This window comes from Hemicordylus capensis, chromosome 5 (genome assembly GCF_027244095.1).
Source record: "Hemicordylus capensis ecotype Gifberg chromosome 5, rHemCap1.1.pri, whole genome shotgun sequence".
NCBI classification, from domain to species: domain Eukaryota; kingdom Metazoa; phylum Chordata; class Lepidosauria; order Squamata; family Cordylidae; genus Hemicordylus; species Hemicordylus capensis.
Genome location: NC_069661.1, coordinates 78795276 through 78818687, shown reverse-complemented (window position 1 = coordinate 78818687; position 23412 = coordinate 78795276). Strand labels below are relative to the sequence as shown.

Sequence of the window (23412 nt, the reverse complement as noted above, 5' to 3'; positions counted from 1 at the left end):
CTCAATCTGCTGGCTTACTATAAAAATGAAGAGCCTGTGGTGCAGGGGTGTAGCAAGGTTGGAGTGGGCTCAGAGACAAGATTTTAATCCCCCCCCCCACAACTGAAGCTCATCTCATGAAGTAAAGAAATCTTAAATGAGGCTGAATAGTGGTAACAAAAAGCATAGTATGTGTGTGTGTGTATATATATATCTATAGATAGATATAGATATAGATATAGATATAGATATAGATATAGATATAGATATAGATATATACACACATGTGTGTGTGCCACAATAGAACATCATCCTAAATTATTTTTGTAAAGGTTTTGTAAATTGTGGATGAACATTTAATTGTACTAGAGAAAGACATAGAGAAAGACAATTTTGGAGGATGAATATAACTGAAGGAAACCCGGGCGGGTGCGCGGCTGGGGAAGTCGGTCATGTGACTTGCCTCTGGAGGGCCCCCCCAAGGCAGTGGGCCCTCAGACAACTGTCTCCCCTTGCCCTATTATAGTTACGACCCTGCTGTGGTGCCTGAAGGCAGGCTACAGAGCCTGACTGATCTTATCACTAGTGTCTTACAATCTGTTTTTTCTAGAGCTGCCTGAGCATTCTCTTAGAAGCAGTTTGAAAGTATGGAAGAATTTCAAGATGAAACAGGGCAATGGGGAATACTTGTGAAGTTTCTTATACATTTTCTATGGGTGGTGGCTTACCACTGTTTTGTGCTGGCCACAGCCGGCACCTTGAAGAGTTTATGCCACGTCTCTGCAAGCAGAAATGTCACAATGTTGTGTTACCATATTTGCTCTGATGCATGTCTGTCACCACGCTTTGTGACTATGCTTCAGTTTCAGTGGAGAATTAACTCAAATTGGGTGCAAACATGCATATAGCCGTGCCGTTTTTGTCTAGAAAGGCTGGCTGCAGGTAAAGACAGTGTCAATGTTGTTGCACTCAGAAGGGAGCAACACAGTCAAGACAGCTTTTTTGAAAAACCAAGGCTAAATTTATTAAAGGGCAGAAATTTACAAGACAAAAGCAGTAGCTGAGTATCTCCTAGAGGACTGAAACAGAGAATCTGACTACATGATGCTGGTCCTTAAGAATAGGACTCAATTCAAACAAAATTCCAAGAGAGGGATTCTGGCATAAAGGGATGGGGAGAAATATGAGAGATGATAGACCAAGAGAAATGGATACTCCTATCCTAATTTGGTCTGTGGAGCTGGAGAGAGAAGATAATTAAGTGGCTGATGTCTTTTTGAGGGATGGAAGGAGGTGAAGGCCTTTTGTTGTGGAGGAAGGGTGGCAAGTCAGAGAGGCTTCTGGTGCAGGGAGAAGGCAGCATGCCTTAGATTACCAGTTCATTACAGAGTCAGCTAACTTGGGGTACTCTAAGATATCCCAGTTGGGGAAGAAGTTGCAAATCACCCCATGCAAGAGAAAAGGATTTCTCTCTATAGTGCACGTTGGCCAAGGAAAGAATATTTCTGAAGCTACAATAAAAAAGCAAGAGTTCTTCATTGTAAAAATGTGGCTTTGGGGAATGGCTGGGTGTGAGTCATTTCAGCAACCACCCTTAATCACTCTAAACAAAAGGCTTAATGAGGCTGAGGCTATTGAGATCTCTTGTTCCTATTAGAGCACCCCAAAAGACAAAGGAGCAAGTGCAGGTATCTGCCTGCAAGGTGCTTTGTGCTAATGGGGAAGTGCATCTCAAGCATGACTCATTGGAGCTGTTTCTGGGGCTCTTATCAAGTGACCATAAGACTCAGTGACCTTGAACAGCTCTTGGTGCTTATTTAGGTGCTTACTCACTAAACCTCTCCAAAGCTGATGGGCAAGGCAAAGGTGGGGGAACCAGTCTGTCCTGGTATGTTTTATCTAATTAAATTGCAAGCTATCCTGCAGACAGCTATACCACTAAGATGGTTCTTTCCTGGCCCACTGTGATCTTTTTGTTATCTAAGGCACCAGGAATGCATCCAAACCAGAGCAACTGATTGCCCTCTCCTCCAACCGGGGGTCACGGTCTAAGCAAAGTGGAAGATGGCAAGCCCAAGAGAAATTTGATGGGTATAGGAGTGACGCCAAGAGGGGATCAGGGCGGAGGGGCAGGAAAGGCAGCTTAATCAGGAAGCTAAGACACTTCTCTGAGCTTCCCAGGCCTACCTAAGAAATTGCCAGAAGGAACCTCCCACTTTCATTGCCTGAAAATATCATGGGGGAAATAGAAGCTGCATTTCAAATATGGAGGAATAAGATGGAGAAAAGAGGAGGATCATTTTGGAGCAGCACTAGTTTTTTCTCTAAACATCTGAAAAAGTCACCTGGCAGGCTACCACCTGTCTTAGTACTTCCACAGCTGAGGTGGTTGCAACCTGTGTCACAGAAGTGCATGGTCAAAACCCCTCTTAATGCTTGAAGTTCTGGGCTACATGCTGGGGTATATTCACACAGCAGACAGGAAATGCTTTGAAAGCTGATGTTCAGAGTAAGGCAACACATGAATAGCTAGCTGGCATGAAGAGCAGCACACACAAGAGTTTTTATATAACCTTCTGGTAGATCATTAAATTAATGTGTTGTTTCCGGGCACAATAAATGCCAGCCAGTTGTTCACATGAGGCTTTACTTCAATGTGTTAATAATTTAAACCAAGGAGCAGTTTTGACCTACTGCTCAAGCACATTAGAGAAAGAACAACATAATGACTGCTGGACTTGCTCTGCTCTTCCCTTGATGCATTTCAGTAATGATCAGCATTTCTGCTTGAATTAAATTGCTTAACTTGGGAAAAGAGTGGAGCAGCATGTAAACGCACTCTGAACAGGAAGAGGTGAGTCTTATTCACACAATTATGTTCAACTGCTCTTCATCCTCCTTCTCCTCCTTTCCTTGCTGGGCAGCAGCAGTGGCCAATGAGTGGACACTATTGCTGCATTGTTCCACCCCTCCTCTCCTTTCAGCCAACTGAAGCAAGAGCAGGGTTGGAGGAGAGCAACAACCTGGTGCTCTTTGGAGGAGGAGGAGGAGGAGGAGGAGAGGCATGGTGCTCCGCAAACGGTCCATGACATGGAAGGAAAGGGAGCTTGCCAATGGCAACTGATGCATGGGTCCCACTAAAGTGTAGGGCCTGGGCAATGGCACTGATTCAGCCCACCTAAGAGATGGTACTGCAAATATGTTTCTATTAGGACTGTGCAGGAAAAGAAACGTGGTATTGCACCAGAAAATAAATACTTAGGATGCAAATGCTGGCTACTCTGCAGCATGACATCATATCACTGACGTGATGCCAGTGTTGTGACACAATGGCTGACATCCAGACTGAGTTACTCATTTGTAGTCCCACTGAAATTAATGGGACATGTTAATCAAATGTAAATAATAAATGAATAATAAATAAATCATTATTAATGTGTCCCATTTATTTCAGTGGGACTACTCATGAATAACTTAGTCTGGATGATATCCAGCATTATTACAGATTACCAGTAGATGAGCTAGCACAAATGCTCAGGAATCTGTTTACAAGAGTCTGTGGGTGTTCTACTGGATTCTGGTAATTTGCAAGGCCTCTAGTGAGTTGTGGAGTTAATGATATTGACCCTTGAATGTTCTAAAGGCTTTGAGTCTTGTATGGACACTCTTTCCATCTCAATTTGGTAACCAAAGTGGATTATGAAAGCCATTCCAGATTCTGTGATCAATTCCAGAGGTTTAGTGGACTGGACAAATCCATTCATTCCAGAATTCTTTTTGGGGAACAGAATGCTGCTTTCCCACTCATACCTTGTTAAAGGGCTGGCTTAGGAAGATGCATCGCTACTGAAATTATGAAGGAAACGTGCTTTTCAGGTGGATTAAAATATATTTGTACTTGCATATTAAGTACTAATTTATATTTTAGTATTTGGCCATGTTTAGTTTGTGGTATAGTTCAGCTGGTGTTCATCTTCAAACTTTCTGAATAGTTTCCCCTGTTGTTAACGGAAGTCTGTTCTTAGTCAGATTTTTGTTTTTAAAATCTTATTTGGATTTGGACTGACTTTGTTATGAAGCTGTGGGAATACTCATGCATGACTTATGTTTGTATACAGCCAGGGCAAACAGATTTTTCAACTGAACCCTTTCATCCTGACCCTTCAAAATGTCTTAAGTGTAACCTTTGAATGAGGCCGCCCATCATGCTGTACATGTAGAAACCACTTTCTAATGGGATCTAACCTTGTGCCATTTGGATTTCAATCTCCAAACAGATATATTTCAGTAAGTGGCCCATTAGCACTACACAGAACAAGTATCCAGTTTTCTTTTTCCTTCCCCCGCCCCCCTTTTTAAAGCTCTTCAGTATTTGCTAGATAACACTGGCATTTGTAGTGATATTACAGCCACTTCACTAAATTGAAGCTCTTCAGCCGATCTTTGCTCCACATCAGCCCCGGCTCTCACTGAGGTAAATGCTCCACATTGTTTACACAACAGTAATCAACAAGGCCAATTTAGAATGCACTAGAATAAATTATGATACATTTCCTGCCTGGGGTTAAAGATAAACCAGTGGCTGATGCAGTGGTTATCTCTTGGAGAACAGGAAATTGATGAACATACATTTTTTCCCCTCCAGGCTATCACTTAAAAATAATCTGGCATTTGCAGGAAAATGATGAGCTGTAAGGCTCTCGTGAACATAAATGGCAAAAATAAATGCTCTTAAAATGATGCTTATCACCATGCATCAATTAGAACGTCATTGCATAAAATGTGGGTGTTTTTTAAAAAAGTATTTGTGAAATATGCTTTCCAGTCATCCTTTTTCTAAGAGTTTGGGGCGAATAACACCAATCAAAATGCTAAAATATATCTATAATTAAAATGGTTAAAAACTATTTTGTAAACCGCCCAGAGATGTGAGTTTTGGGTGGTTTGTTTGTTTGTTTGTTTATCTCTCTCTCTATATCTATCTATCTATCTATCTATCTATCTATCTATCTATCTATCTATCTATCTACCTATTGTTAGATTTATATACCGCCTTTCATTAAAAACAATCACAAGGCAGTTTACAAAAGTTAAAACACATAATAAAAATGAATTAAAAGTATTTAGCTAAAATATAAAAACAATCTGATATTAAAATATATAATATACAAATACAGAAAACTATACATGGATAAAAAAACACAGAAGCAGCAATAAAACAATCATGTAAAGGCCTGGATAAAAAGCCAAGATTTAACCAGCTTTAAAAACTGTGACAGTCTGAGGAGTGAATGGCCACTGGGAGAGCATTCCAAAGCCTGGGGGCAGCAACAGAGAAGGCCCTGTCCCGAGTGCACGACAACCTAGCCTCCTTCATTGTTGGCACCCGGGGCAGAGCCCCCTATATAGAAGTATGTATGTATGTATGTATGTATGTATGTATGTATGTATGTATGTATAAACTAACTAACTAACTAACTAACTAACTAATCCATTCCTGCTACTTTCTAAAAAGCCAGCTCAAATAAAAAGGCACTGAAGGGCATCTGTTTCCCCCCTCTTCTTCTACAGATTACAGATACTGAACTCTCTCTCATTCAAGGGCTACAAAGCATAGCTTGCAAGAAACTGAAGACAATGTTTATATTGTCTTGTGAATAGCTCTGTATCATGGACTCTGGAATACATTAGAAGATGCAGTCCTAAATGATACCATCTCTTGTTCTCTTTTAAAACACCAGAAATGATACTGTTGCTTGCACTCATGCCATTGTAGGATTCAAAGTTAGAAGAAGGCACTGGACCTGGTAGAAGATCCTTAAGACTGGAGCCACCACCAAGAGATCATTTGGTGAGGCAACCTGTTAGACTGTGAGACTGCCAAGAAGTTTTGCTTTCTCCAGATCTCAATGAATGGGAGCAATGTAAAAAGGAAGACACTTTCTATGAACCTAGATGATAAAGGCTTTAAAAGTAAGCATAAGTACTTTAGGTTTAGCCTAGAGATGTGCAGGGATCGAATTTTCAGATTTGATTTGAATTCAAATAGAAACTGGTTTATTTGATTCAAATTTGAATTGAATTGGCCCAAAACAGGCCGATTCAACCTATTTTGGCACCTTTTTTGACCTGGATGGTGTTTTGCCTGGATGGTTTTTTTTAAAGTGCTAAAAATGTCCCTAAGCTGTCATTGAATTGATTCAAATGGACACAAATTTGAATCAAATTTACCCTTTTAGGGTGATTTGATTCAAATTCAATTGAATTGGCCAGATTTGAGCCAAATCGATTCAAATTCAAATAGATTCACACATCCCTAATTTAGCCCAGAAAGAAATTGGCAATGATAATTATTACCACATAAGAATTCATCAAACTTTCTTTTAGGAATATTTAGAATAGGATGGGCCTGTAGCAGTGGTATAACATCTGCCTTGCATGCAGAAAGTCCCAGGTTCAATCCCTGAGATCGCCAGATAGGGCTGGGAAAGACTCCTGCCTGAAACCTTGGAGAGCTGCTGGCAGTCAGTGTAGACAATACTGAGCTAGATGGACCAATAGTTTGACTCTGTATAAGGCAGCTTCCTATGTTAACAGAATGGAAGCAACTTCAGAGCACAATCCAGCTGCCTGCATGGTGTCTGGAGAAGCAGTGGGAGCTGCAGATCCAGTTCAGTGCATGTCTACCAAGTTCCTTTCTGCTGCTGCTGTCTCATCCTTTCCACACACCCTAAGTTTGTTTACGCTTCACTGGAGGGATTCCCCTGCCCCCACCTGTCCTACTGCAAATTAAATCCTTGGGTCTTAATGGTACCCATTTAATGCTGATGCTGTTTGAAATTACTTTAGCTCCAAGATGTATGTAAGTCCCCACCCCCTGACATCTGAGCCTTCCCTGGTTCTTACCACACATGGGAAGCTATTTTTTAGGCAAGGTATTTTGTAGGAGTATTTATCAAAGCAGTTCTACAAAATATGGCTTGTGCTACTCAGTGGACAGACATTTATTCATTCATTCATTCATTCGATTTTTATACCCCCCATTTTGAAATGGCTCAGGGCGGTTGTGTTGCACATATCAGCTTTCATAAGCTATGGCACACAGACATATTTGGTGTACACATTTCATCTTTGGTGTACGCATGAGGATCATGCTCCTCATTAACAGATAAGTAAGCCAGAGAACACATTTCAAAGGAGGGGAAAATTCATTCTCAGATGTTACTGATGCTGCATGGTAGCCAACAAATAAATTGCTCTCCATGGTTGGCTCCCATGTTCTCATGGCAGGGCTTCACTGTGGCATAAGGAGGGCATAGGTAGCCTGTCTTTGGGGCCCCCGCCCCCAACCCAGTAGCCCCCACCCTGCAGTGCCCCTTCTATCCCTGCTGTGTGTGTGGGGGGGTGCCTCTTTGCTCCCCACTGCGTTCTTGGTGGTGGCCATGGCAGAACAGCCTGGGGTAGTAGGCTTCCCTGCCCCTGCTACTCAGCTGGCTGCCACATGTGCCATGAGGAGAAGAGTCCCCTGCGCATGTGACGGGGAGAGAACAGCTGGGCAGGACAGCCTACTACTGTAGGCTGCTCTGTCAGGGCTGCTGCCATGCCACTGCGCATGTGGCAGGAGGAAAAGGGGCACCCCGCGTGTGACAGTGCCCATCCCAGCGAACGCAGCGGCCCCAGCAGCAGCTGTGCATGGGTTCTTGGAACCCGTGCACACAGCTAGAGTTCTTCCCTGTGGCTTCAATCACACGAGGTCCCTCTGGTTCTTCCTTCCCATGATGGCAGCATCAGTGACCAGATATGGAAGCACTGATATAGAATGGAACAACATGTTATGACAAAATATCCAAAGCAACATGGGAGCTAACCATGGAGATGCAGTTTTCCCCTTTTGTCCACAAAATCTAAATTGAACTGAATCCACAACCTATACAATCAAATTCTCTACTAATATATTTAATCAAATTCTCTATTAGGGAAGTGTCCAGCTACTCCTCTTATGGGATCAGATTGGATCACTTTCAGTTTGTGGCTTCTGAGGATGTGGACAAGCTGCTTTGGACTGTACGTCCTACCATCTGTTCTCTTGACCCTTGCCCAACTTGGCTCATTCCATCTGCCAATAGTACAATCATAGAGGGTCTGGTAAATATTATAAATGCTTATGCGAGGGAGGGTAGGATGCCTCCTTGCCATAAGGAGGCTATTAGTATACCTTACTTGAAGAAACCTGCACTAGATCCCTCAGAGTTAGCTAATTATAGACTTGTCTCCAATCTTCCATGATTGGCAAAGTGATTGAGAGGGTGCAGTACAGGCAGTCTTGGAGGAAACAGATTTTCTAGACCCATTTCCACCTGGCTTTCATATGGGCTATGGGGTTGAGACTGCCTTGGTCAGCCTGATGGATGATCTCCAATTGGATATTGACAGAGGGAGTGTGACTCTGCTGTTCCTTTTGGATCTCTCAGTGGCCTTTGATACCATTGACCATGATATCCTTCTGGATCGCCTGAGGGAGTTGAGATTGGGTGGCATTTTTTTACAGTGGTTCCATTCCTAACTCTCTGGCAGATTCCAGATAGAATCACTTGGAGACTGTTGCTCTGCAAAGTGGGAGTTATTGTATGGAGTTCCACAAGACTCTGTACTGTCTCCAATGCTTTTAATATGTACATGAAACCGCTGGGAGAGATCAGCAGGAGATTTGGTGTATGTAGAGTGTTATCACTATGCTGATAACAACCAAATCTATTTCTTCATATCAGCTTCATCAGCTAATTGCATAACTTCCTTAAATGCCTGCCTGGAGGCAGTAATGGGCTGGATGAGGGATAACAAACTGAAATTGGATCCAAATAAGACAGAGGTACTGGCTGTGGGGTGGGGGTGGGGTCAGAATTTGAGAAAAGGTTTAGATCTGCCTGTTCTAGATGGGATTACACTCCCCCAGAAAGAACAAGTAACATACTTTGGGAGTGCTCCTGAATCCACTCTCTCTGTCTCTCATGTTGAGGCAATGGCCAGGGGTGCTTTTTATACTATTTCAGCTGATACTTCAGCGATGCCCATTTTGGGAGGAAAATGACCTTAAAACAGTGGTACATATGCTGGTAACCTCCAGGCTTAACTACTTCCTTTGTATGTAGTCCCTTGGTGCAGAATGTTGCAGCCAGAATGGTCTCTGGGATAAGTGAAGAGACAATAAAACACCAATCTTAATAGGACTACACTGGCTGCCAATATGTTTCTGAGCGAAATATGAAGTGCTAGTTATTACCTATAAAGCACTGAACAGCTTGGGTCAAGGGCATTTAAGAGAGCGCCTCCTTTGTCATGAACCCTCTTGACTATTACAATCATCTGGGGAGGTCCAGTTATGGATACCACCAGCTCGTTGGGTGGCTACTTGGGACCAGGCCTTTTCTGTGGCTGCCCTGGGGCTCTGGAATGCCATAAGACACACCTGTTTTCTCAGGCTTTTAATTAATTTAAATTGGTTTTATATCATAATTGTTCTAATCATTTTATCCTGTTTTTATATTTGTTGTATTTTAACTTACGTACACCACCTAGGGAGGCACATGCCAGGTGGCATAGGAATATGACAGATAAATAAATATGTCCACCACACTAAAATCAAGAAATCAGTTGAAAAACCCTGTATATAAGGGTAGAATCTAGTCCCTAGTATGGACTTTGGCCAACATGATGTGCAGAACTGTGCTGGGACTGCTGTGGATACTTAAGGATACTGTTGAGGCTGAGAGGTTGCGCAAGCAGCCATTTTACCATAATGGGATTAACTGTGGCTATGCTACTTGCACTGCCTCTCATCCTCAACAGCGTAGAGCTGCATTATGCAGCCCCGGCACAGTTTGCAGCACTGACAAGATGCTGGGCATGATGTCAGCTACCAGATGTCACACACACACACACACACACACACACACACACACACACAGAGTTTAGGCAATTTTGAAATAGTACAGGTAAATACAGCCTATGAAATAGTACAATTAAATCTGTTGAAGACAGTTGGAGGTGCATACACAATATCACCTTAAAACTATACCAATGGTATGCAGGATTTGCTATTTATATGATAACATAAAAATGGGAAGAGTTAGCTGTTGTTGTGTTGGTTCAAGAGTAAAAGAGACACCAGGTGCTTTTGTAGTGGGGAAAACGATGTATTTCTTTATATTGTCTCAATTTCTTGCTGGTCTTCGGCCTCACTCCTCAAGTTCTTCTCTGGCTCCCCAAAATATCAAGACTGTTTATGATTACTGTCTGATGGTGAAAGATATATACTCTGCTCATGATCAGAGTAACCTCTGATTTCTGTGTCTATCGTGGTATTTGAAAATACATTCTGGTCCTAAGGACTGATGAGTCCAGGACTGGCCCTACCATGCACCAATCTGAAGATAATCAGGTGGTAAATTTGGAGGAGTGGGGGACCTAAACCCATTCCCCTCACATGCTCACTTCTGCTATAGCTGACAGCACCATAGAGCCAGCATCAGTACCACTCTAGCCGACCTAACTTTATGGACAGCAGCACTCTAGCCCAACTCTATGGGCAGAAATCCCTCCTCCTATCCCTGCCTCCTCTGACTTTCTCTCCCTTCATGCAACTGATGCCAGGCAAAGCAGTGTTCTCACTCGCAACAGAGAAGAGTAGAGGTGGCAAAGCAATGTGTTCGGCTATCATTGCCCCTCTGACTTGTAACAGAAGGAGATGTCACATCACATGAAAGGTAGTGGAAGCGGAGGCAGGTAATACATTATGTAATCAGAAGGATATAGAAAGTAGATACCATCACCAACCATGCTGCTAGAAAGAAACACTCTTTTACGGAAGGTAAGAAAGTAGTTCTAAACCAGACAACACATGCAAGAATTGTGCCACAAATGAAGCTGAATAATGTCACAACTGTCACATGGATTGTATATATTTATTTATAGACCACTTTTCACTGACAGTCCCAAAGCAGCTAACACAATGCATTCAAACAAGCTAAAAACACATTCTAATATAATAAAATTGCACTGTCACTCACTTAAACAGATTATGGACAGTAAAACCATCAAAAATGGGATAACAGATAAAACACAGGAATGCAGTGGGTTTAAAAAAAACACCAATTTCTTTATTTTCAAAAATATAGCACATGTGTAAAAACTGTGCAGCAATGGAAAAGAACAAACCAGAAAACACTTGTTTGCAATGGTTTCATGATGTCTTGATTCTCCATAATATCTGAACGAGAAAATGGTGTCAAATCCAGAGAGCATTTGTGGACACACTCATAGCTGGGAAAATGAATTTCTTTCATTGGGCCAACTTCTGGCAGTATGAAGAAGAGGCAATCTTTTGAGACTGCATCTCAAAGAAGACGGCAGCCACTAGGTGGCAGCAGAAACCTCTCAAATACAATTGTAATCCTCCTAAACTTGTTGATCAACAGTAAACAAAGCAAAGCAACTGGATCAGCATAAAGGAAATCACACTTTTAAACCAAGAAAGGGTTACAGTCTGATCTTAATGTTTATTTTGAAGTATGTTGCACTCTGTTTAATGGGGTGCATTCCCAGTATAGATAGGAGAGAAGCCTTCCGAATTTTTAGGCCTTTCCAGTCATCTCAGCGGCAGAAAATTAAGCACATCTGTTGGATGTAAACATTCATAACATGGGGCAGATTGTGCCCCAATTTTTATTTTTTTAAAAATTCTATAAAAATACAAGGGAAAGCCAAAACATCGTTTTGTTTAAAAAAAAAAAAGTATTGAGTTGGGAGGGGAGGGGCAGATAATAACTGTACATTTCCACCCTTGCTTCATCTAAGGACATTTTCAGTATGCAAATGATGTGAAATTAGCAGTAGAACTAATAGTTGTGTTATTTTAAAAGTGTTGTAAGTCTAAAATGTGATTTCATGAGAATCTGTTATCATGACATTTTCAGTGATTTGTTAGCATGTAATTTGTAATACATTTGTGCATTTGTGATAAAATGCAGTTTTATCTCCATGTGTTTAATATTTTACAGTACTGTTCTCTGCTGTAGATGGCATACAGCAGAGATTTATTCAGTCTTTGAGGTGAATTATACTTATTTCAAAAAATATTATTTTTTCAACTATTGGACCAGTATTATGTCCAATAGTCAAGCTGTCTGAAACCGGAGATTTGAGAATTGCTTAGATATCAGCTACTTCCATGTATAAAGCCACAAAGTGAAACTGAAGCAGTTTCACAAAGACTGAAACTGTAGCAAACCCCACCTGAAGATCATCAGGTGTTAAAGTAAACCTCTCTGAAACACTAAACAGCTTCTTAAAGCAAGCTAACTTTAATTTCATGTCTTAAAATCCTTTTAATTGAAGTATAAAAGAATGATTTAATACAAAAAGCATATAAAGATGTATACATATTTCAAACCCGATACAAGAGACAAAACACACACGCACACACATATATCACCATGATTTTTCTTTTTAAAAGTATAACTTTTACCAAATTGGAATAGTACATACAAATAGGCAAAAGCAATGCCAATACTGTATAATTATGGGTATGTTATGTAATCATAAAGCAAGCTTGTGTATTCAAGGATAAATGTGTTTTTTTCGTGTCCCTTTGCTGTAACTTGAAAAAAACCTGTAGCTTAGCCAAAGCAGTAAAGTTCCATGCCTCCAAAACCTGCTTCATTTCAGTGGGGCTTACACAACACTATTTTAAAGATTCTGATATTTATTTTCTGTTTCGAGGAAATACATCAGCTTTTTCTTTCTAGCATCATTGCTGCAAACCAAATGAGGGCTGGTAAAATATGCACATATTTATACATGTTATTTATTTAACATTTGTAAATACTGCCCAAAACTTATGCAAAGGATAGGGAATTAGGATTACTCAAAGGTCTCCTTAACTTTCCTCATTTTAGCTTTACATATTTTTACAGTTCTGTCACCAACACAAATATTATTTCTCATGAAACGATGAAGAATGAGTCTTCCATACTTCTGTACTTGCCTGCCAGTGGAAAATAAACACATCCCGTCTTCATTGAGAAACAACTATGGAGTGACCCAAACTGCCAATTTCAGTAATTTTGAAGCCCCCATACCTAAGATTACCTGCCCATTCTAGCTGATGGGTGATTATGGCTGATACTGACATGATTTTAGGAGAGGGGGAAATTACAGGAGGTACTCACAGGCTACACCAGTTAGTAGATGAAAGAATGGATTGGTGAAAGGCTTGTTCTGTCTGTTTCATGAGCTTGGAATAAAATAAGGAAAGAAAGCTATCCTATTAGTTAGGTAATTTCCAAGAAAATAATTGGTAGAAAATATTTTCTTTTAGGTAAAAGTAACATTAAAAGTAAAAGTAAAAAAATTAAAAGTAGCAGTAAAACAACATTCTACTACTACCACCACCAATCATTGTTTATAAAAGTCTTGTGTCCTAAGAGGAGAGATACTGAAGGATCCTTTTGTGGATAGCCACAAATGGAAAATGGAAATTCCTGTCTTTTCTTTGAAAACTCTGCTAATACTACTAGAGACCATAAACATGCTGCCACTTATATGGGTAGACAACTCATGTCAAAGGCTGGTGCCCAGCAAATATTGGTGAGCACCCAATATTGATGAGGACCCTCCCATTCTGATACAATCTAATTCCTGGTTCTTGGTTGATATTTTAGGGCAGGTTCCTAATGGCATCTACTCCAGATGCCGCTGTACTACAGTTCTCATCGCCCCCAGCTAAAATTTATTGTGGCTGGGGATGATGGGAGTTGTAGTTCAGCAACCTCTGGAGTACCACAGGTTGGGAACTTCTGTTTTAGGGAAAAGCCATAAGTCTATGATTGGTTCTTTCTCTCCCCTGCCTTCTTTTTCAATATCCATTTCCATATTATTTTCTTTGTGAGACATACAGGCTCACAAGCTCTGATAAATGATCTTTCTGACAATTTCCCCTTTTCACTTAGAAATGGCAGTTCAAATTAGTGGGTTTTGTTCACCTAAGCACGGCTGATGCCCTTTGCATAGTTTCTCCAGACAACTGCTCAGCCCTTTCCGCTCTGTCCTGTTCTTGAATTTGTGACTAATAATTCATAAATTATTAGCATAGTGTAGTGGTTAGAGTGTTGGACTAGGACTGGGAAGACCCAAGTTCAAATCCCCATTCAACCATGAAACTCACTGGGTGACCCTGGGAGGAAAAGCGGAATATAAGTGTGCGTAAATAAATAAATAAATAAATAAGAAAGAACCTTGATGAAATGAAGTCAACAGAAGTGTGCCATTGACATCAATGGAGGTTATTCACAAATCCAGAGTTACTGCTTCTTTATTATGGCACATTTTTCTTTCTTATTTGGTTCTCTAGAGAGTTCTCCTACAGTTATTTTATTTTTGACTTTTTCTAGAGTGTGCAGAAGTAGGCAACCTTGGCTGTCCAGCTGTTGTTGAACTACATCTGCCATCATCCCTAGTCACAATTTATTTATTGTAGTTCAACAACAGTTGGATAGTCAAAGTTGCCTGAGTAACATTTTCATCAATCCCCCCCCCCCAGCCCCCATGCAACCTTTTCTTGGGATCTCTTCTCTTGCATTCTCCTTCACCTCTCTCCAACCTCAATGGATCTTCCTGGGCAAAATGCTCTGTCAGATCGCAGCAGGAAGAAATGCTAGGGGTGGGGGGAAGTGACCGAAGAGGCTGTAAGTGGGGCTCTGGAAGGTGCAGGAGTGAAGGCAAGGGACCAAGCAGATCCACTTAAGGAAACTGCCTCGTGGTCTGCCCCCTGCCCTACTCCTCTTGTGGCCTGTTTCAATCCTGACCTTCACTCCTAACCTGTCTTTCTGGTCAAAACACTGTAGGTTCCTAGGAGAGAAAAACTGGGGGGTTTAAGGAGGCTGTAAGTAGGGTGCTGGAAGTTGGGGAAGAGAAGACTAGGGGTGATCCCCCCATGCCCTAAGGAACCTGCCTGGTGGTCTAGCTTCCCCACAGCTCCTCCATACCTTCTTGCAGCATCTCCATTTTGTTCTTTCACTCCTGACCTCACAGCTTGGTCAGATCCCAGAAAGGAGAATGATGTGAAGAGGCTGTAAGTGGGTGCTGGAAAGTCGTGGAAAGAAAGCAAAGGGCCTGGGGTGTGCCCTCTGATCTCCAAACATGCCCATTTAATCTGTGTATTTAAGCTAGCAGGCAGATTGTTTTATAGCTGTTTCCCTTATACACACAAGGAAATGTAGATTAACTAAAGGTTTATCCAGAAACAACTCCATCTTCTCCTCCTTTCCCTCCCTTTTCCTTTGTGACTCCACCCCCCACACTCTCTACAGGATCCTCATTGGGACAAACTTCTCTGCAACACAAAATAAAATATTACTAGACAGAATACAACACAGATCAGCATGTCTCCATAGAAGACAAAGGTGCCAAAGCTCTTTGAAATAGAACTGTATCTCAACAGCTGATCACTGCATGACTCTATCATTTTATGTACTTATATCTATGGGAAGGTGCCATGTTTGAAGCAGGAAATACAACAAAGGAAGCCTGGGAACCATAGAGAGAGGGGAGTGATGGGCCTGCATCTGTGAAAGGAAGGCACAGTAGCATTCTAAACACATGATTGGAAGAATACTCTACCCACATTGGTCCGTTCATCTGAATCAGTTTTCCAAGTGAGTATTAAAAAAAAACACCACAGATATACTGAGCACATGTTTAAAAGTATCATCTGAACTGGCCCGAAATGAAGTCAATAGAAGTGTGCCATTTACGTCAATGTAGGTAATTAACAAATCCAGAGTTACTGCTTCTTTATTATGGCAAATATTTCTTTTGGCCTGTCAGTGATGCGTTGTCCCAAGGATAACATGGACAAACTGAACAAAAGTGATAACAATTATTGTCCAAGGAAAGGTATTGAATACTCTTACAGATTTGTCTCGAAACTGGGGTCCAGGGGAGCAGTGTTGAAACAGTTGATTTGAGAACTGATTGAGGAACTGCCAGTGTTTTACACTCAGCTCTGGTTTTTGGCTTTCTCTTTTCTTTTCTTTTAAAGAAATATATGCTGGAAAGAGTCCTACTCTTTCCCTACCCTAACTCTTTCTATAAAAACTGAGGCACCCAATTACAGCAGAATTTGGGGCAATGTCACAAACTGAAACTGGAAAAGGATCCAAGAAGTTTGCATTGAAAATAAGATAGTAAGAATGTTAGTGGCTTCACAAGAGAAGAGCAAAATGAACTCAAAGCATGGCATTTTGAAACACTACGGAGTAGTCCAGGAGAATGGGGCTACTCAAGACTAGGTGGTTTGGAGGTTTGTGGAGTCTGTGCTGATTCATGTTCAGCTTGAGCAAATCCTGTATCAGTTTACTTTTAAAATAAACATCATGCAGAACATTTTTCGATGTTCTGCCCATTCCATGACAAGACTGGTCCGATTAATCTTCTTTAGCCACAGTGGAACAAACTATGGCTGCAGTGGAACTCTGTGCTCAGCAAGCAGAGCATAAAAATCAGATTTTGCTCCAGATTTTCAAATATTCCATGCTGTTCTTGTCACACTCACACACATTTGTGTGCTATTTGTTTGATTTACATTGACCTAAAAGTCATACTGGATGCTAGCTGTGGGGAAAAGAGGCAGAGAGGATCCAACCACAATCCTATCTCAGGCCCCTTTACCAATTCCCTTGTATGGTACTCATTTGCAGCAGCAGGGGCAGGCAGCCTAGCAAGGAAGGTTTCCAGAGCATCAGTCTTGGGTTGAGGTTATGTCTAACACAACAGCACCAAAGCAGGGACATTGAACTTCTCATCTTCTCTAGCGCTCAGTTGTCAGCATAGCTAGCAGTAGATGTGGGATGACCTACAAGCACAATGAAATCCTAGATCATCTGGGTGGGGGGGGGCAAAAGATCTCAAAGGATCCACATTATGACCAACTGGAGAACATATTTGTGGGAGATTCAGTCATCTTTTCTCTTTTGAAAAAAGAGACACAAAAAAGAGATACTGTCCAGTATGGCCCTGCAGTGGAAACTGAGCAATGCAAAGGATAAAAGAGCTATTTCTATACCACTTTCTGACTATTTATGTAGTGAATATTGGCCATTGCCAGCTGATCAATCACATGCTTTGTTTTTAGCATCTTCCGGTAAGATGTGTTTATTTGGAGAGCTGAGCACTTATTTTTCAAGGCAAGATTCTCAAAGCAAGAGGCAACAATACAAATAAAATACAATATAAAATCAAGAAAGCTCCAATAGCATGCCACAGGGTTATGTGATGTAGAGATGAGAGTGTTGGACTAGAACTGGGGAAACCTGAGTTTAAATCCCATTCAGCCATGAAACTCACTAGGTGACTCGGGTCCAGTCACTTGTCTCTCAACCTGACCTACCTCACAGGGTTGTTGTGAGGCAATAAACATGAACACCGCTCTGGGCTCCTGGGAGGAAGAACAGGATATAAATGTAAAAATAAATAAATAAAGCAGACAAAGGGGAAAATCATAGCTCTAAAACAAAACACTAACCAGTGTCTGCTTAACTAAGAATATCTTGATAGCACTCTGAAAGAAGGCAAGCTTTTGGACATGAAATACTATAATGGGAAGCTGGGTTCAGAGTTTAAGGGCCACTACAGAAAAAAAAAATATTCATTTGGCAGTGGCTACTAGCCTAAGAAGTAGTAGGAATGCCAAAAGGTTCCCAATAAATCATTTTAAAGAGCAGGAAGTACACATGGGAGTACTGAGTCAGTGGGTTCAGTTTTGGTCTTTGGCTTTGTACCAGAACCCTGCAAATTTTTCAATAATGTGCAAACCCCAGAATGTGTCAAAATGTGAACTGGCTGATTACAAGCACCATTGTCTGTTAAGACCCTGAGAGGATTGTAGCATCATTCCACCATATGCCTTCTGACCGTGAGTATGCTGCATTAGCCAATCATGTTCCAGCACAAACAATACTACACGGAACATCACTGACAGCACTATAGCTACTGTAAAGGGCAAAAAAGCAAATATTTGCTCCTAAAGCACAATTTGTTGAGACGTTCATCAACTGTGCACTCAAGATATGTAAATAATATATGGCCTTTTCACTCTAGCATTTGGCAAACTGCAGTTGGCAACTAAGGACATGGAGGTCTCGATGAGAACAACCCCCCACCCCCTCAACCACCCCCTAGTATAAGAAAACAGGAAACATTTGTAACTCTGAAAGCTACAAGATGTTAATACTGGAAGAGAACCTGTTTAAAATGCTAGTTCTCAAAATAGTATCCAAAACAGAGTGTGAGCTGATGTCTAAGGGATGAGTGAGAGTTATATTTGGCAAAGATCACATATCCTTTCATACATTGGATATGTTAAGCTTTGGCATTTTCCTGACAAGTGGTTAGTATCGCACCCTGTGTCTGCAGAGGAAAAGCATCATCAAGGAGTGACGTATTTCTATACAAGCAGGCTGAGACTATGGCCATCACTCACCTTCCTAAAGTCCCGGCAACATAAGTCAACAATTTATACAGCAGTGAGAAGCTGTAGTGAATGTGGATTGAGCAGAACTGTTTGATGAGTTGCCTTTGAACAACAGAAACAGATGGAGTGATTCAAACGTATGAACATATTTTCCAGTTTCATTCATATATAAAATATTCACTTTAATTTCTGGCTCACATGCAAACGTCTTCATTCCATGATGATAAATGAATAAAAAATAAACAAATAAATGGAGGATTTTTTCCCCTTGATCTATAAATTATACAGCTTGGAAATCTTTCACAAGTTTTTACGTTTCCTTGCAGGAGTAGACACCTACATATGCTGATAAACTCACTTCACATCTTCTACATGGGGAAAAAATTTAAAGGGTCAGTATTATTGCAATTTTAAAAATATGGTCAGCATCTACACTAAGTCGTATCTAAGTCCCATTGACATTAATGGGACTTAAGTTAGTCATGACAAACTGGTTTCATTTATTTCAATGGTCTCAGTTGGATGATGGCCACTGATTTGTTTAAACTTTGCGTCCTGTTCTTCTGTCCCAGCAGTGGTATTTAGATGCTAACAGTCATCGTAAACATACTAACAATTCCCTTAATACTAGATAAGTGCTCTTGTATGGTACTTGTGTGCTGCAGCAGGGGCAGATGGCATAGCAAAGAAGGCTTCCGCAGCATCAGTCTTGGGTTGAGGTTATCTATAATGCAACAGCACCAAAGCCAGTAAATTGAACCTCTCATCTTCTCTAGTGCTCTATCATCAGCATAGCTAGCAGTAGATGCGGAATGACCTATAAGCACAATGAAATCCTAGATTATCTCAGTGGGGGAAGAATCCAGACTAGCAAAGTCCTTGCATTAAAATGTGTGTGTTCAAGATTCTCCCCAATTCTCCATTTCTCTTTTTTGCCTCAGTACCCCATGAGAATAGGTCTCAGATGGCTGGGGGCCCCTCAGGGGCTTACATTAGGGGCTATAGGAGAAATTGGGAATTAGGAAATACAATGCTTGCAAAATGTTCTAATGCAAAGGCAGAGTTTGTCTGGATGCTGTCCAATAAAAACAACATAAAACCAATTACAGAAACGAACAATACAAACATCATCAGAGCAGATCAGTAGCAACCAATTTACCCAGTGGAGCCCAAACCAAAAGCAATATGCCAGGCAAAACTAGAACTGCCATATGGAAAACAGGACAGTCTCCTGTATCTTTAAGAAACACAGAAGCTGGAATTTCAGCAGGTTCAGCTTGACATGTAGAAGGAAGAAAAGTTGCACCTGCTGAAATTCCTTTGTCTGTGCATCTATCAAAGGTACAGGAGAAATGTCTTCTTTTCTATATGGCAGTCCTAAGAAACTCATTGGGAAAGTAGTATTTCCCCTTCCTATGGAAGGTAGAAAAAAATTTCAACTGAATTTTCCAGGGGTAAGGATTAGAATCCAGGTGCCACCACCAAGAAGGTCTTTTCCTGTATGTTATCCCGTCTCACCTCTGTTGAGCATGGAAATCAGCTGAACCTCCTCTTATTACACTAGTGGCTTATATACTTTTTAGGATACTACCTCATTTTCTTTTATAGCTATGTTTGCATGACAATAAAAAGCTGATGTTGCCTTTTCAGTTTTTGTTCTCATTTGGTCAACATTTTCATTATTTGCCAGCATGATTTCTTAGTGAGAAATGAACAAACTCCAAATATTAAATGCTAAAAGAAACCCAGTTCAAGCCACCAAAGCTGCTACAAAATATTAAGGTCATTCACACGACCATCTTTTGGGTTGGGGAGGGTGGGGGGAGGCAGGAGAGCTTCTACCTTCTCCCCAGTTGATCCAGCAGCGATCCCAGCCATGCAGCTTGTGTGCCCACATGACTGGCGCTGCCACAAGCCATTCAATGTTCTGGAAGCTGGGAAAATGCATCCCAGCCTCTAGATATCCCACAATGCACCATGCAATGAGCACTGTGCATTGAGGGATTCCCCCATGAGTCAGGCACTCTAGTCACCTGGTTCTGTCTCTGGTCAGGCTGTGTGCAGCCCGAGCATACACACAACTCCATATCTGGGTAAAAAAACCGCATACTCCATGCCTGGGTAAATCCCAGCACTTCACACGAGCAGCAAGCCTGGATAGGGCTGCTCATGTGAACTGGCTTATTGTTTTATAAAAGGAGCAGTGTTGTTTATTTCAATCTCAGTAAGTAGGAATGAGAAGAACTTATTCAGTGGTAAAACTTTGAGATTTATGAGCTGATGCACACAGGAACAACAATATGGCAGTTGCTTTAAAATGCTATCAGGATGGCTGCCTCTGCACAGCAAGCCATTCATCTGCAACAACTCTAAACCACTGAGTTTCAAGATATCTCAAGAACCTCTTGATGAACCAACCTGCCTCTATGACAAGATCTCCATGGGACAGCTCTGCTTTGTGTACTGCTGCATGTGGAGGCACCTTTGTTTTGCTCATGGGACAGAACCTTCTGTTGGACTCTCCGAGAATAGGTTGATAAGGTGGCAATGCTATGCACATATTGGCCATTTTGGATACTGAAAAAAGGGTGAAAGGGGGTCGATTAGAAACAAGACAGTATAGAAAACTGACCAAAAAGGACATTTTATTAAAAAGAAATCCAGCTCATCCAGCGATAACCAAAGAACAGATAGTGAGGAATATGATACAGAAGGTGGGGGGAGGGGGGTCACTACAGTAAGATATAGAGAGGAATCAAAAGAAAATGTGGAAAGGTTGAAAAGGGCTAATAGATATATACCCCCTGTACTGAGGAGTAGGAAAGTGAAATTTACCATTTTTGTGAGAGGCCATTGTCTGTTTCATGCAGCACAGCACTGCACACCAACAGATTTTCACAGCGGCAGCAGTCATGGGTGCAATGTAGACTCTTTCAAACAGAAAAAAATAGCATGCCAGAGGGAAGAATTTAGCCTAGTATTTTTTTTCATTTTGACATGCTTATTTTGTATATGTAGGGGAATCCCACACACACACCCCTCCCATAAATGGTTCAGTCCAGTAACAGTTCTACTGTTTGATTCTGGTGATTGTATAAATTGGCCCACTATAAATAATGGCAAAGGAGACAGTGTGGCATATGGATCAGAATGTTGTGAGGTCCTAAAAATGGGTCACTGGAGGGTCATCATGTCCTTTATTCTACTAAACAAAGTGACAGCTCTTAGAAAGCAATATATCTTTAAGACTGATCTGGGGAAAGGAAGTTTAGTTGATATTGAGGGCTTTGCACTAATTATTTAACCGTTATCTTTTAATCTATTTTTTATTTTAATTGGGTAATAAAATGTCATCTGGCTGTCCTGGAATTAGTAACTGCTCCCCATGAGTCAGTCATGACTATCACGACAGAGCAGATGATCTCAAATTCATCTTATGATTTGTAGTCAGAGAGAAGCAAGCAAGCAAGCAAACAAACAAACAAAAATCTTCCTGCAACTGGTCAAGGTAGAGAGAAGGAGTTTCAAAAGTGCCCATGCTAATGAGAACCACATTTTAAAACCTAAGATTGAATTCCTGGGCTCCAGTCCACAAGGCGTTCTGGTTTGGGTGAGCCTTGTTCATGGCAACTTTCTTGTGCTGGTGAGAATGCTTTGAAGATCATTCTCATCACTGTGATAGCGAGAAAATAAATAACGGCCAGATCCTGGAAAGGTACTCAGAACCTACAGATGGTTTGAGGCTTTTACTAGCTAAACTAGTTATAAGGTTTTTTTAAAAAAAATAAAGAAAAAAGAAAAAATCCATGGAGTATATATTCTAGCAGGGAAAACTAGACATAATCTGTTTTAAAACAAATAGATTATGTACAGCTGTCCCCGTATGCGAGGCAAAATGATGATTTAATGTTGATTAAGAGAGAAGGCCTTTGAAGTGAGTGAAGCAGGAGCCCACAGAATGTCTTTCGTGATCATTATCAGTCTTTCACCGAAGGCAGGCTTGGTGCCAAAAGTTCTTTCCCTAAACTGGTTAAGGTAGATTCAGGAGCGAAGGCTTTGTGTGTTTTAAAAGAGCTTCTCGTTCACAGGCCTCTGATGTCTTATTCTTTTAGTAGCGCTAATGCCTGAGAATAAGCAGACGCGGCTTTTTCACTGGTTAACTACAAAAAGGGGCAAGGTCCACAGCTACGCCAGCATCTTGGCGTTAGTCAGGCTAGCAACTAAGTATGCATCCTGCAATAAAATAAAATCAAAGATGATTTTTCTCTCTTCCTATGAGCAGATGTTTTAGTAACCAGGAAAACACTGAGAATTTTTATGGTGGGTTTTTTTTTAAGCCCTTATGTGAATCATTAAATCAAAGGATGAATCTGGATGAATGAGTGATGATGATATGTTTGTAATAGCATAGGTACACAAGCATATGAGTGCGTAGAGGTAGAGAACTATATGCCTGATATTTGTGGAGAAGCATAATGATTATAGAACAGATAGATCTCTTTTAACAAGTTAAAAAAGTGAACAAAAGCCTGAAACTTATACTATTGTGTTATTCATCTATCAAAAACTTAGAAGTGCCAGTGAGAGAGAAAATGGCAAAGCTGTTATTTCACAGTAACAGATTTCGGCTGCAATTCCCAAACCATTTATTTTAGGCCTAGATGTCAGTTGGGTTACTCCAGTGTAAATTATTAGCGGATTCTAGCCATTAAAAAGAGAATTGCTGGGAGGGAAGATAAATGCACTGGAAAGTGAAATTACCCTTGTCTGATAACTATAGACTATATAGGGTATTTTTTAAAAAGTCTATCAGAGAAAATATTATTTAATGTATGGCCACCTAGTGAGTTTTGTAACTGACATAGGATTTGAACCATGAACGTATTGATTCTTTATTCACATCTTAG

The 23412-nt window shown here is 40.9% G+C and overlaps 2 long non-coding RNA genes across 4 annotated transcripts in view; one reads left to right on the top strand and one right to left on the bottom strand.

Annotated features, from left to right (window-relative positions):
* Nucleotides 1-15579: 15579 nt before the first annotated feature.
* The window catches only part of LOC128326376 (uncharacterized), a 43736-nt gene continuing 35903 nt past the window's right edge, over nucleotides 15580-23412 (top strand). The window contains exon 1 of the long non-coding RNA XR_008308013.1: nucleotides 15580-15689. This is a non-coding gene — a long non-coding RNA (uncharacterized LOC128326376). The remainder of the gene's footprint in view (nucleotides 15690-23412) is intronic.
* Nucleotides 18675-23412, bottom strand: part of LOC128326373 (uncharacterized) — a 77952-nt gene continuing 73214 nt past the window's right edge. For all 3 annotated transcript variants that reach the window (XR_008308008.1, XR_008308007.1, XR_008308006.1), the window contains 2 exons: nucleotides 20924-21082; nucleotides 18675-19322 (listed from right to left, as the gene is read on the bottom strand). This is a non-coding gene — a long non-coding RNA (uncharacterized LOC128326373). The remainder of the gene's footprint in view (nucleotides 19323-20923; nucleotides 21083-23412) is intronic.